General features: G+C 41.6%; 1 long non-coding RNA gene across 2 annotated transcripts in view; it reads left to right on the forward strand.

The window, feature by feature from the left end:
• The window catches only part of LOC140685084 (uncharacterized), a 73,616-nt gene that overhangs the window by 11,892 nt on the left and 47,754 nt on the right, over positions 1-13,970 (forward strand). The window contains exon 1 of one of the 2 annotated variants that reach the window (XR_012058282.1): positions 7,680-7,758. The exons of the other annotated variant lie outside the window; for it this stretch is intronic. This is a non-coding gene — a long non-coding RNA (uncharacterized lncRNA). Of the gene's footprint in view, positions 1-7,679; positions 7,759-13,970 lie in introns of those variants that run through there. 2 annotated transcript variants of the gene reach the window in all.

A 13,970-nucleotide genomic window follows, 5' to 3' on the forward strand; every position in this document is an offset into this window, starting at 1 on the left:
TATTTAAAAGATTTACAAGTAGTTAGATAATCAGGATTCTGGCTTTGATCAGCAAATATTCCCTTGCCTTGTGCTTCTTTCAGCCTCCTGAAATTTAAACTACAACTAAAACCCCAGGGGCTCCCCAAGGGCATGATTCAGCCTGGAGCCTTCTGCTGGAGCCCTCGGGAGCTCAGCCTGGGGCTCAGTGGGGATCTGTGCTCAGCTGCTGGTGCTGGAAGCTGAGGCTGTAATTCAGGTCTCCTCTCTGCATGTTTGGATTTCATTAAAGAAATGGCTAGACAGAAACTGCTTGGAACATCTTGAAGCAGATTTTGACACTATAATGCCCAGCAGAAACTGTAAATTGTTTGTTGCGTGCATTAGGAGATGAATGCTGGCAAATGCCAGCTGTGAGTTCATAAGGGAGATAGAAATATCTGTTTTTCTGGCCAGATGTCAAATCCCTTTCTTGGATCATGTATAAGCTTTAAAGAGAAGAGGCACTAGTTTTGAATTCAGACTTAATATCTGGTGAAGAGAGAAGAGACATGTAAAAATGTTTTTAAAGCATTTGAGAATTGCCAGGTGGGTTCTGCTGTGAGCTGTACTCCAGCACAATCAGAACTCTAGACTACTGATTTTATCTATCTGGAGTGCCTGAGGGAGGAAATCTAAAAAAGTTTTGAATAAATTATCCCTTGTCTAGAAGTAACAAATGCAGGAAAAGGACTCCAAAGAAAAATACTTCCATGCTGATGTTGCTTTAAGTGTAAAGATAAAAGAGATTTCAAAAACAAGAAACTGGACAAACCAGCTGTAGTCTTTCAAAATGTTGGTACCTGTGGGAACAGCAAGAAGAAGCAGAAAGGCACTAAAACCCCAGGAAAATATGTTAGTGTTCAGAAAATTCAGTGTGGTAGATTGGAAACCCCAGCACTGCACCAAGCAGCACGTGTGAATGGTCAGGGACACGCCACTCATCCTTGCAGCAATGTCCCATGGTGGATGGATAATCTCTGCACAACACAATCAGTTAGGAACAACAAATTTTCCAGCTGACAGAAGGAAATTTGCTCTTCTTCTGCACAATCACGCATCCCATCTGAAGGTGCACGCCTCGAATGAAGGTAGAATTACTCCCCAGAGCACAGATTTTCCTCCAAGAGCTGCAATGTCCACACTGCAGGTGGAAGTGTGGGAGGGAAGGGGTTGGGAACAGGCCCTGGGACATCAGCTACAAATCCCCAGCCAGCACTGAGGCTGCATGGGATGGCTCTGTTCCAGGAGCAGTGAGTTGTAGCAGGAGAGAGATCATGGCAGAGAGAGACATGAGATGCCAGAATGTATGGGCAGCACCTTACTGAAAACTGCATTTAGGGCCAGAGCTGCTTATGCTGTATTCATTTTCATGGTATGTCAATTATTTTATTTTTTTGAGTTTTAGGGAGCAGGTTTTAGAGCAAAGGAACTGATTGTCACAGTGAATGCAAGGCTAAACCACCACATCTGAAAAGGGATCTTTTCCCACACCTCTACTTGAGGTAGCATGTGGGAGACAAGTTGGAATTTGATGGGATTTTTTTTATCTCTTCTTTTTTCTATTTTTATCATTGGCAATGAGAGTGATTCACAGATTTGGCAGGCAGAAGTCAATCAGGGCCATTGCTATTTTAGGCCTTAAAAATTATCACACAAAATCAAGAACATAAATTAAATACACATTTTCTCATTTGGAAAGTGCCAAAGGTTAAAAGGCATACAAATGTACATCACTTCTCCATGTAGATTTTGTAAGGCTTGAGCATATTTTGCTAGCAAAAGGAAAATTTAGAAAAGGAGCTGTACGTTTAACTGATGAATCTGTCTGGGAACTCCATGGGAAGTTGTTTGCATTTAACAGCATCTATTCATAGGAGTTCTAAAAAAAAAACCCTTGTAAACCTTTAGGTTTGAGTGAGTGACTGAATGGTACCTAGATGCCAGTTGGGGTTAAACCATGACATATTACATTTTTACTTTTTTGTTCTGGTAGATTTTGATTCTTTTTTTTTTTTTTTTTTTTTTTTTTTGTTGTTGTTGAATAGGCACAAACATGTCACAGTTTTGAGAAAATTAGGTTTTTAAATCAAATCTATTTGGCTAATATTGTTTCTGCATAATTTTTTTGTGTGGAAACAGTAAAAATTCAATCTCTTATCTGATTTTAAAATAGCTGTCATTGACTGGAAAAAGACTTATTCTGATGACCAAGTTTCAAACTGAATGGCTATTCCTGTATAAGAATTGTCTAGTTGTTTTTATTTCTTTATTGGGTATAACAACACTTTTGAGGGGAAATAGTACACATGGAAATGTGAAATCTAGTCCATGTAATTTTCCACTGTTACAACAGCTGCATTTCCTTTCTGGAAAAACTGCTGTCAGCGATATTTTATACCTGAATATTGAGATGAGGAATGTAAACAGGCCAAACTTATGTAAAAACAGAGACTGTTAAATAATGAATAGTCATACACTCCCTGATGTCTTGCCATCAAAACATTTGTGATTTTTCTTATTTTCACTACTTGTTTCAGTCTTGTGAAGAGCAGTGGAAGGAATATTCACAATATTGTCCACAAGCTGCATGCTGGCTTTGTGTAACACTTGTTAAAGTGGGCTTAGGAACAGTTTCCCGAGGTGCCCAGTGCTGCACAGGGCTTCCACTGCCTCTTTCTCCTGTAGGATGGGAGCTTTTCCAAGGTCTATGGATCCCCTGTGCTCATCAGACACCTCTGGTCCTTGCCCACTGGGAGGGTTATTGCTGAAGTTGTCTGCCTGTCTAGAACCAGAGTTCAGAGGCTGAGTTGCATCATGCTCTGGCTGGGCTCTGCAGGAGCTGTGGGATGGTCCCTTAAAACCATCTGCCCATGGCTGATTTCTGTCCTGGGAGCCTCCCACAGTGAAACACAAAGCAGAACCAGCTTTTCATCAGCAGCTGCCTTCCACTCCCATTTTGTGATGCACGATGGACCTCAGAAGAGTGAGAACATCCTCATGTGAATGAGGTGGCACTGTTTTATTAAAATATTTGATCTTTGCTGTGGAGTCACCACCATAGGATCCCTCCACCTAGAGAACTGTGTTTTGAATCTCACCAAGAGCCGTGTTACCTTGCAGAAATGCCAGAATAAATATACATGTTATGAAGGTGCAGCTAAAGCTCACACTGTTATCCTGCTGTATTTTGGAAAAAGTACAGTAGTGAGCCAGGCCCTTTAGTTTTTATGTGTAAGGTTTCCAGCTTGAGTTGGCATTTTGTTACAAAAATAAAATCTAGCTGAGCCAGTCAAAAAAAACCCAAAACCCTTGGCTTGCTGGTAACTGTAAATAGATACCACTTAATGTGGAACATTGCAGTGGAATGCTTACAGGCATTCACACTCAATTTGTGTTTAATTAATGACATCATAAGAATAACTAAAGGCTCAAAGTTTCTGTTTTGAATATATTCTGAGATATAGGAGTGTGCAGGTATAGAATATCAGCTATTTGTGGACTGCTCAACAGGCTTTCCTTCTAAATCTGCTAAGGGTTATTGTTGATTATTTCTGTTTCCCCTGTTCAAATGACATCTCCTCATTTTTGGCTATAAACAGGTACCATATGCTCAAAGCGCTGATGGGCTTCACTGTTATTGTCTCTGATATTGATTCACAGAATTGTAAAACAGCAATGTCTGAAGTAACATGCTGCCCAGACTCTGTGGGTTTGAGTTTTAGACTCTGCTAGTTCTAATGTATTTATTAATTTATTAAACCTCCAAAATTTATAAGGACAAAATTATTCCGTTCTAAAATTCTTTGTAATACTGAAAAGTTCCAGTTTGTAAGAACAAAAAAAAAGGGAGGGGAATAAACCACCCCTATTATTATTAGTTCACTTCCAAGTACTCAAATTACACTGTTCAATTAATGAGGCTGTGAATGCCTTTTTTCTCTGTTTCATTATGTTGCTAATGTCTAAGCTCAGTCTAAGGTCCTTGCTTGTTTTCCTCTGGTGATTCTCTTCCCCTGTCCCTTGTCAGGCTGTCTCCTCCGCTGTGGGCAAGCACAGCACAGGCACAGAGCACCTTTGCCAGGGGAGCGGGGCAGGTCTGGGGCAGGCAGGTCAGCCAGGCTCAGCCTGTGGCACAGGGCTGTGGACACGGTCTCTTGGAGGAGCCCAGGACACCAGTTTTGAGCCTGGCAGTGGTAGGAGTCACAAGCACCAGCTTCATTCTCTGCTTCTGGCCCCTTCTTACCCCATTTCCACAGAAGAACGGTCCCAGGTGGGGGCTGGTGCTGCCCACACTGGGTGTGCGGAACACGGAATGGTTACCCAAGCCCTGAGCTGTGCTCTCTCTTGTGGCTGCAGCAGAGCTCAGGGAACCCCTCAAGGGGATCAGGATCCCCACGGTGCCTCCCGTGAGCCCTGGGCAGCGGCTGCAGCCAGCACCGGCCTGGTGTGGCCACCGAGCTGACCCAAAGCCATCCCAGAGCTCTGCCAGCACCATTTGCCAGGCCTCGTGGTGGATGGGGCTGGGGAAAGGATCCAGGATAAAAATAAGCTGATCTGGCTCACAGCTCATCCTGTGAGCAGGAATGGGAGGCTGGGAGGGAGAGGAAGCAGCAGCAGCTCATGAGGCGATGCCGCAGGTGTGACGGGTGTGACGGTCACCAGCTGCTGGGACAGCGTGGCATGTGGGCCTCCATGCACGTGGGACCTTTGGCAGGGCATTCAGCACAGCACAGCGAATTTCTCTCCTTCAGCAGCACCAATTAACGATTCTTAACAAATCATGGTCCCTTACACCGGGCACTGAGAACAGCCTGCTTCACATTTGCAATTTTTTCCTTCCAAAGGAGTGCAGACAATTAGATGGAACCGCCTCAGAAGCTGAGGGTGAAGGACATTGGGAACTTCAGAAATGTTGTGATCCTTTGTTTGAGCCATTTTGCAGAATCCTGCACACTGCATGCAAGCGCCTTGCTCCCTACAAGACACTGAATGTTGTTAGCATGCATAACAGGTCTACCAGTAGTTAGAGAATGTAGCAAAAAAAATTGAACCCCATGAGAATTTTCATTTTCTGATAGCTGAGGTTGGCGTGGCTGAATTAGCATTTCAGAATTTACACTGGGATAATCCATACAGCAGTTAATTTCAATGTTTTACTGCTATAGCAGTGTAAATCCTAGTAAATGAATTTCTATAATGTTTGAGAAGACTTTTTTAGACATTCCCTTTCTCATTCATATTTAATTAACTCTGAAAATCTGCATTAGGACATCTATGTAAATCTCTTTGTTTTTTACTTGTGAGCAGAGGAAACTACTGATATTTAAACAGAAGGTTACAAAGAAATTAATAATACTTAGTCAACCATATCCTGACAGACCTCTTTTCCTTAGATGGATACTCTCAAATTCTGTTTTGAAAATGCCTACTTTCTCACTTGAGACTGGTGTTCATGGCCAAATAATCTAAGTCTTGAGGGGCATGTGCTTTAAATAATATTTTGATGTAGTGCTTCTGTTTTTTTCTTTTGATTTAACAAATCAGGAATGTTGCAGAAACACAAGTTAGAAGAAACTTTTCTGCTGAGCTCTGTTTATAACTTCTTGCTAAATGTGCTGTCTCGGAGAAGCTGTAGTCTCCACTGGGATGCAGCCGTGATTGCAAGAGGAAAAGAAGAAATTCAAAGATATGTAACTGATCATCAATCATAGGGATGCCTGTGCAGAGCACCATAAGAGAACCATCCTACTTACACCCTATTTTTCTTATAAATTGGTCCATGATGTGCCTGAAAAGGGGAACAATAATTTAAAATAACTACCTGGTGTAGTTATATCAAATATTTTTCCACACTGATTTTTGATCCTTACATTTCAGTCTCCTAGCTCAGGCAAAGGGCAGAGTTATAATTGTGCGTCACGATCACCTTGTTCCTCCTCAGACAAAAGCAACATAATGTCAGTGAAATATTTTGGAGGCAGAATATAAAACTCATAGATATAAATTACTTAAAAAGAAAATGAAGCAAAGTGGAGAGCCTTAGGATGAAAATTTCAATGTCTTTAAATTTAAAAATGTCTTTCTCCTGCAAAGTCATAAACTCTGCATTTCACTTTTATAACTCCATTTATCCAATTATTCTAGCTTGAAACTGCTAAAATCTGCAGAGAACCCTTAAAACTTAATTTCAGATTCATTCCTGTGCAGTGTTACTAAACACTGACATATTCTGAACGTGAGAACTGCAGAACATTTTTCTGCAGAGAATGACCAAACCACTTGGGGTAAAAATATTTGCTGCTGATGAACAAAGCTGCATGCACTATATTCACAAAATTTTAGGTTTTAATTTTGTGTTTCTAATGGTGAAAAATACTGAAAACCACCATTCTGCTTGTGTCCTGTCTTAGTTAATCCTCTGGGAAAGATGTTATGGGAGCTGATGCCTCTCCAGGGGTGAAGGGATGAGAGAGGGGGAACAGAGAGGGAATGCAGGGAATATGAGGGGCAGGGAGGGGAGTTTTATAATTAGGAAAGAGGGTATAGAGAGAGGCAAAATTGTGAAAAAGAAATTTGCAGCTGGTAGGAACAAAGAGACGAGCAGCATGAAGTTCATGAGCAGGACTGGGCTGACTTAGTTTACAAATAAAGAAAAATTGATAGTATTTCAAGGGGTCAAAGAGGAAAACCAAGAAAATTCTTCTCCAGGTATCAGTCGATAAATCTGCAAGCAGAAAAAATGGATAGCAAGGACTAAGGCTGGAGAAACTTAGGCTTTTTTTTCCCCTTGTAGTGGATTTGCAGGATTGGGGATTTATTATGAAAAGTTAATAGTAAAAAACGTTGTAAAAAATTAAATATTGTTTACTAAATTTCCAAAACATTTGATAGACTGGAGAGCTGATTAAGTTTCATAGCTATTGTCCAGAGCTATAGAGAATAACACACTGACATCAATAAGGTAAGGAATGCTCTACTCAGCATTCTAGCAAGAGTGACTGGCATCTCTGGCTCTCCTCAACCAGTTGCCTCAATAAAAGTCCATGCAAGAAAAAAGAAAAAGCATGGACAGCGTTTGTGTGGAATGAATGCTCATGAAGATGGTCTATACACTTTAAAATTTACATACTCTCAGTCACAGGACTCACCAGAGGGGACTACTTATATTCTCTTCAAAGAGTGCTATGATAAAGGACTTTCTGTATATTTTTGTAATGTACCTTCTGAAATGCGTTGTCAAAAAGAATAATTGTTTGGCAAACCTTCTGAAAAGGTAATACTCTCAAAAATTTTGCTCTTTATGGAGTGGGTCTTTACTGACCCAATTTAATCAAACTTTGTACTTCCCCCTTTTATTGATTAAATTTTCAATAGAAAACATTCCAGCTGGTCATCAGTGGTTGTAATTTAGAGATGAATTCTTTCCAGGCTGCATAACTCAGAGGTGTCCCTGCCATCATGCTGTCACTGCAGTAGATGTGGTACTTGGGTATAATGTTGTCAAAAAACATTTCATATAAATGAAATTTATATGAATGGGGAGGAGACTGCCAGGGCCCTGAGGGCACTAATGTGCTTTTTTTGCCCTGAGCAGCCTCACCTGTGATCCCAGGGGGATTCCCCCACTCCCTGCTCCAGGCCGAGGTGTGCTCCAGCTGGGTTTGGTCAGTGCTGCCCTGGGATTCCTGTCTCCAGCCTTGTCTGCTGATCTCTTTGGGATTCCTGGACTGATCCAAGGTGGGTTCTCTCTCTTGCTGTGTCTGCTGAAGGCGTCCTTGGGGTAGCCCTGCTCATGCTACTCCAAACAAAGGTGACCTGCCAGAAAAGGGGTTAGCTGGGATGGTTTATAGGCTGTAAAGAAATGGAAATGAGAAGGGAAAGTCTTGTTCCCACCTGAGTAGGTAGGATAGTCACAGGTGCTGAAAGGAAATGAAAAAGCTAAAATTATCAGCTGCTGGGGAAAAAGAAAATGGAGAGCAGCAACTGATGACCTAAGGGAGGATTTCTCCAAGGACTGAGACAGGATCCCCACTGCTTAAGGCTTGTGGAAATGGAGATAGGAAGAGGACTGGAAATTCATGCTGAAACGACAGTAACTGTGTATTTCTGCACAGCAAAAGGCTGCATGGGAACTGACCAGAGCATGATGTGTGGTACTAAAGTAATTCTCAGTCGGCTTACGGAGGACAAAATACAAGTCCTGAGGGGAAGGAGAATGATGGAGTAGGTGCTGAGTCCAAACCAATCCTATAAATTTGACTTAGAACACAGTGAGTGTGTTCTGCATGGCTGGACACTGATCTGTACTGATACTTTCATATTCAAGATGTAAGAGTAAAAAGGAGACTAGAATAAGAATTGAGCATGGGGGAGCAGAGGAATGCAGTAAGAGAATAAAACCAGTTTTATTTGAGAATAAAAAAAGAAACAGGTAGACATATAGTTAGTGCAGAGAGAAGGTAGCAACATAAATACTTTCACTTGTGTGACTCATTTGCTCTTTCTTTGCTGGCAGATTGTGCTTTAATTATGTCTCTGTGAATCAAATAGTGGTGAACAGGGTATATTTGAAATACATAGATGTAGGTAATCACTGAAGAGGTGCCAGTGTCCTACAGTCACCCCTTTGTGTCTGCTTCCCATTGTGGCATTTAGGACAACTAGAAACAACACTGGGCTTAGTTTTGGGTGTTGGTGACCAAGTGCTGAATTTTCCCTGCCAAAGCTCAGGTGCTGCACTGGCAGCTCTGCCAAGTCAGACGTCTGTGGCTGATTTCCCAGTGTGTGTGTTTGATACCACTGGATGCAAGGAGAAAACTCTTTTTGCTGAAACATCATGTTGAATCATTTATAGCAGACAAATAAAGATGTATATGTGAGGCTCTCTAAGTAGGACTGGTGTCAAAGGAAAATATTGAGGGGAAGAAAAAGATTGCAAATTTCTAATTAATTTTGTTTATTTATGCATACAAACCTTGAAATATTAATAGAGAATGCATAAGTAATTGATGGGCTACATATAATTTTTCATAATCTTTATGCTGAGATAGGCAGGAAAGTCATTTGACAAAAGACACAGGCACATTACAACCAGAAAACTGCTGTAGGTTAGGCCTGGAGCTGCCCACCTGCTGAGTGACTGAGCACCCCTTTCCCAGAGCAACTCTCAGGATTTTCCTTGAGCCTATGGGTCCTTTCCTGCTCTGATCAACCTTGATATCAAATGGTGGATCAGTTTTTCATCTCCTATTTCAAGCAATGAATTGAAGGTATGCTTTTAAAGCAGATTAACAGCTGAAATAAAGCTAATTCATGTCTCAAGGGCAAATAGAAATCTATTAATATAGGATATTAAAACTCTGATAGGTTTCAATGTCTGATTAATGGTTTTTGTGAGTTCTGGGATTGCCAGCAGACACTTGTCTGAGTTGTGGAACAGACTCTCTGCAGGGTGCAGGAGGTGGCATGCATTAGCAGAGTGGGAAGCACTCCGAACAAGGGCTTCTTTTTTCCCAAGTTAAGGATTTTTCCTTTTAGAATAGGAAAAACAGGCAGAAGGGAAAGAGTTAAAAAGATTGAACTGCTAGGAATACCATCGTAATTCTACTACTATTTAATCTGGGTGAGTTCTGGCAGGCAAGCCAAGCTTGAGGCCTCTGTGCTGGATGTCCCCAGCTTGCTTTTCTCAGGTCTGAGCTCACTGCACTGAAGGTATCAAGACCCCTGAACCATCTGCCTCTCATGTGTGCCAGTCTGCATAGAAGTACCTGTGTTTCCCTGTTTCTGTGTTGGGAGAGAAAGCTGCTGAACCCCAGGAGATTCCTGGTGTAGATCTCTGTGGACTGTGGCAAACCCTTTGATGCTCTCTGTCTCCTGTTGGGCCATTGCCCACTGCTGGCAGTGCCCACTCTGGCACACATCGAGCCATATCCCCGTTCTCTTTAGCCCAGAGGCCCTTCCTGTTGGGTAGGGTCCCAGTGTCTGTATTTCCAGCTGAAGGAGACCAAGAAATACCTTTAATTTTCCTGCAGGTTACTGTCCCTGTTGACCTTTTCAGCTTCTGAATCTTTAGCTCTCCCCTATTCTCTGACGAATAATTAAAAGTCTGGAGAGAAAAGAATACCGGAAATTCTGTGGTATTTTTATTTTAAATGCCACTGCTGCATTGATGATAATTTTAAGATTTGCATATCTCTGAATTTGGCTTGGTTTATTTTTTGTTTCATAAGCTATCCTACAAAAAGGACAACTAGGACAGAGCACTGGTGGTCTGGAGGCTCATTTCTCTACCAGCACCCTATCAGCCTTCCCATAGTCAACACCTCATTTCCCCTGTGGATAAAACTGGCTGATAGTTCTGTGCCAAATCTTGCCAACAAAGGCCTTGGGGAGCTGTAGTATCAGAAACAGTTTTCTCCTGATGCTTTTGATACTGGCTGATCTGAAGCCACAGATCTGCTGATGCTTTTCCTGGTGGCAGTGCTGATGTTAGCTGCTGGTTTCCTTTCCCAACAAGTTGTGCTAGTACGACTTGTAGGACAATTTGTTTAAACAATTTTATTGCTTTAGAGATTATTGTTATTATTATTTTCAGTATCTATATTGTTATAGAATATTATAGTGTGTCAGTGGAGTCAGACAAGCATTTTCTGAAAGCAATTCATCCCAATTCATCCCTGATTTGTCAGAGAATAATTCAGACTCATTTGTCTCATTTGTTTAGGTTAAATGCAAAATATTATGCTGATATTAAAGCATTTAGAGTTGGTTGAAATTTTTGTCTGTGTAGAGCAGTGGTTTGAAATGAAAACACCGTGTTGCAATATTGAATCTATCCTTTTCTCTGTTCCAACTTGAATGCCCATATTCTCAGGGGTTTCTGAGTGGGCACTACAAAGCAAGCAGCCAGAAGTCAGACTAATATTCTGCAAGTCGTCTCTTTTGTAAAAGGCTTATTCACTCACCTCTGAGCAGGTGTCTGTTCTGCGCTTCCTACCTGGATTTTGTCAGAAGTGAATTGACTGCAGTGGCTTCACTGCTACTCCTTCACCCACAGTCTCACCCACAGGCTCACCTCCCTTGCATAAGAGAAAATCTCAGCCAGCACAAACATCCCTGTCCATGTTCTTGTATCTCAGGTACCTGCAGGAAAAAAATCTCAGTGAAGTGCACAGTAGCCTGTAATATAACAGTGGGAGTTTTGCTTTCTTAGTAGTTAAGTGTCCCATCTAAAAGGTCATGAAAATTTTTATGTCTCTCTTGCCTATAAAATGTATCATGAATCCTTCCAAATTCAAAGCTGCCATATGGGTTTTTACAGTCTAGGGATGTTGCCAAACTAGTCCTAAATCTGCATTATTTATTTTGACTGTTTAAGAGCCAACCTTTGGTATCTTTCTTCACTTTTTCCTTGCTTAGAACTTGGGCTGTTTCCACTGCATGTTGCACCATAGAGTGAGTCCTGCTCATCCTTGCTGCTTCTCTGCAGCAATCTGCATCCAACAGGATTATTTGCTTACAGAATATTTTAAAAGAGACAAAAAAATCCTGACCCAAAATTGTTATAGGTTTGCTATCCCCTCCATTGAGCTCAGGATTGTCCCTTTTTATTTCAAAATAGATTAAGTGCAAAGCCTTTTTTGACAGCCTGGACTAGTTAGCAGTTTATAAGCGCCTCTTTCCCAGGCTGGGCTGACTTAGCAGGCACCTTTGCAATGCTGGGTAAACACAATGAACCACTCAAGTGGAAAATCATTTTAATAAATAGCAGTTTAGTAAAACCTTTGGTTTGCCCTCTGTATCCTTATTAATAAAAATAAATCTACATTACCCTCTCACATAGCCTTACCTTCCTGTTTGGTAGAAATATTTATTTTTTTCAGTAGCAGCATTAAAGAGCAACGCAAATCTAATAGATTTAATGCATAGCATTTTCTTTAGGGTAAAAGCTAACTGCCTTTATTTAGCTTGCAGGATCCCTTCTGAAAGAGCCCTTTATACAGCTCATGTCATGTCAGCAGTAATCATGGCCTGGTGGTGCATGCAAATCAGCAGCTGCTCTTTAGCAGGGCTGGAGGAGTCACATAATGGGTGTGCCAGTAAGTGCAAGGGCACACCACATTTAATGCTGATGGTCCTCTAGGCAGGACACTCTGGTAGCTTTGCTCTTTTCACCTTGCCCAGCCAGCACCCAGGCTGCCACCTCAGCAGTGCCCATCACCTGCCAAGCCCAGCCAGCAGCACCCACTGCTGGGAAAGCTGAAGAACAGTTTCCATTGTCCTGGTGTTGGTTTCCCCCAGAGTTACAGCATGGGATGGAAGCAAGCCCCCACCACTGCAGCCGTGTCTCTGGGGGCTGTGGATACCTTGGCATAACCTCAGAATTCTATGTTACATCATCAAGACAGCTGGGAGTTAATGCTGACCTAAGCATTTGTTTCTGGTGCTTTGTTTTGGTTTTTTTTCCCTCCCCCTCCCCAGCCATGTAGATATGATGGGAAACCAGTCAGAAATGCAAACTAAGGCAGTCAAGCTAACCCAGGAGTCTGAACTGTTTGCTAAAGCAAATATTTCAGAAGGGTGGGGAGATGGATTTAACATCTTTAGTATGACAAAATTCTCTTGTGATTGTAGATGTAAATCTGGTTCCATGAGTGGATAAAAATCACCATTCCTGATCCATAGCATGCAGGCTGGTGTCAGTGAGAACTCCATGGATTTCCTTTTGCTGGAAGAAGCAAAGGATGCCAAAAACTGTATTATGCCTGTATTTTTCTAGCAACAATTTCAAAGCTGTTTGTGTGTGCTTCACATTTACTGGGAGTCTCTGTCATGTCCTCAGAGTTTTCAAAAGAGTGAGAAGTTACAGGATTCTCACAGAGAGTGAAAAAATGGAAAAGATAAGTTCTGCTTGGGAATGTTATACACTGCAAACAAGGAACTACCCCACTGCCTTCCTTCTCTTCTACCAGCCTCTTCTCAGACAAAATATTTGCCTATTTCTTTTTGTGATGATCAAAACTATTCCAATATTGTTTTGTTATTGGATTCCAGCACTATTTTTTGTCTTGTTATGCATTTATATGAGGTTGTAATGGAATAACTCCCTGGACTGTTACTTCTTGATGCCACAGTACAATAGCAGTGAATTACTGATGGATAAATAAGGCTTTGGGATCCCAGTGGGTTCTGATTTGTTCCAGAAGAAAGGGTTGGTGAGGAGGAGAGAGCAGGTGCCTTTTATGGTTCAACTGAAGCATCACTCTGACTTTGCTTAGCTGAATTTTAATTTGTGTGATGTCATTCCTTTGGCCATGCCAGATTGCACAAGAGGCAAAGCAGTGCTCTTGTACATCACATGTGAGTTTTGAGGTGTCTGGAGTTACTAACCCCCTTCAGTAAGATGAGGGTTTCCTGCTGTCTTACAAGACAAAGGGGCAGAAAACAGGAACTGTTTCAGAGGAGAGAAGCGGTTTGGGTTTGGTTTTGTTTTTAACATATATATTTAGAAAAAAATAATCTGGAAGTATATATGAATCTCCTTGCTCTGCTTCACCTTTGGATCCTGTTCTCTTTCTTTTTGTGGACAATTTCCTTGGTGATTATTAGAGTGAAAATACTTTTCAAACATCAAAGAACGGTAATGTACCAAAAAGAGGAGATTTCACTATTGCAAAAAAAACCTAAGAGCAGTGCAAATGCCACCTGGGTTTTTCAGGTGGTGCCTGCTGCTTTATGCTGCTGTCAGTGCTCATCTAGGCATTGCTTTTTCATCTCTATTCCAAGATTTTGTGAAGAAATGAAGCACAGTTCATTCCCATAAACTGCTTTGGGTTTACAGATTTCTCTCTCTTTACCCCTCACTTCACCCTTCCTGCCCCCTCCCTTCTCCCCCGCAGCCTTCGTGCAGCCTGACAATCCTTTGCTTAATCCCAGAGAACATATTTTGG

Source organism: Taeniopygia guttata, chromosome 14 (assembly GCF_048771995.1).
Source record: "Taeniopygia guttata chromosome 14, bTaeGut7.mat, whole genome shotgun sequence".
NCBI lineage: Eukaryota > Metazoa > Chordata > Aves > Passeriformes > Estrildidae > Taeniopygia > Taeniopygia guttata.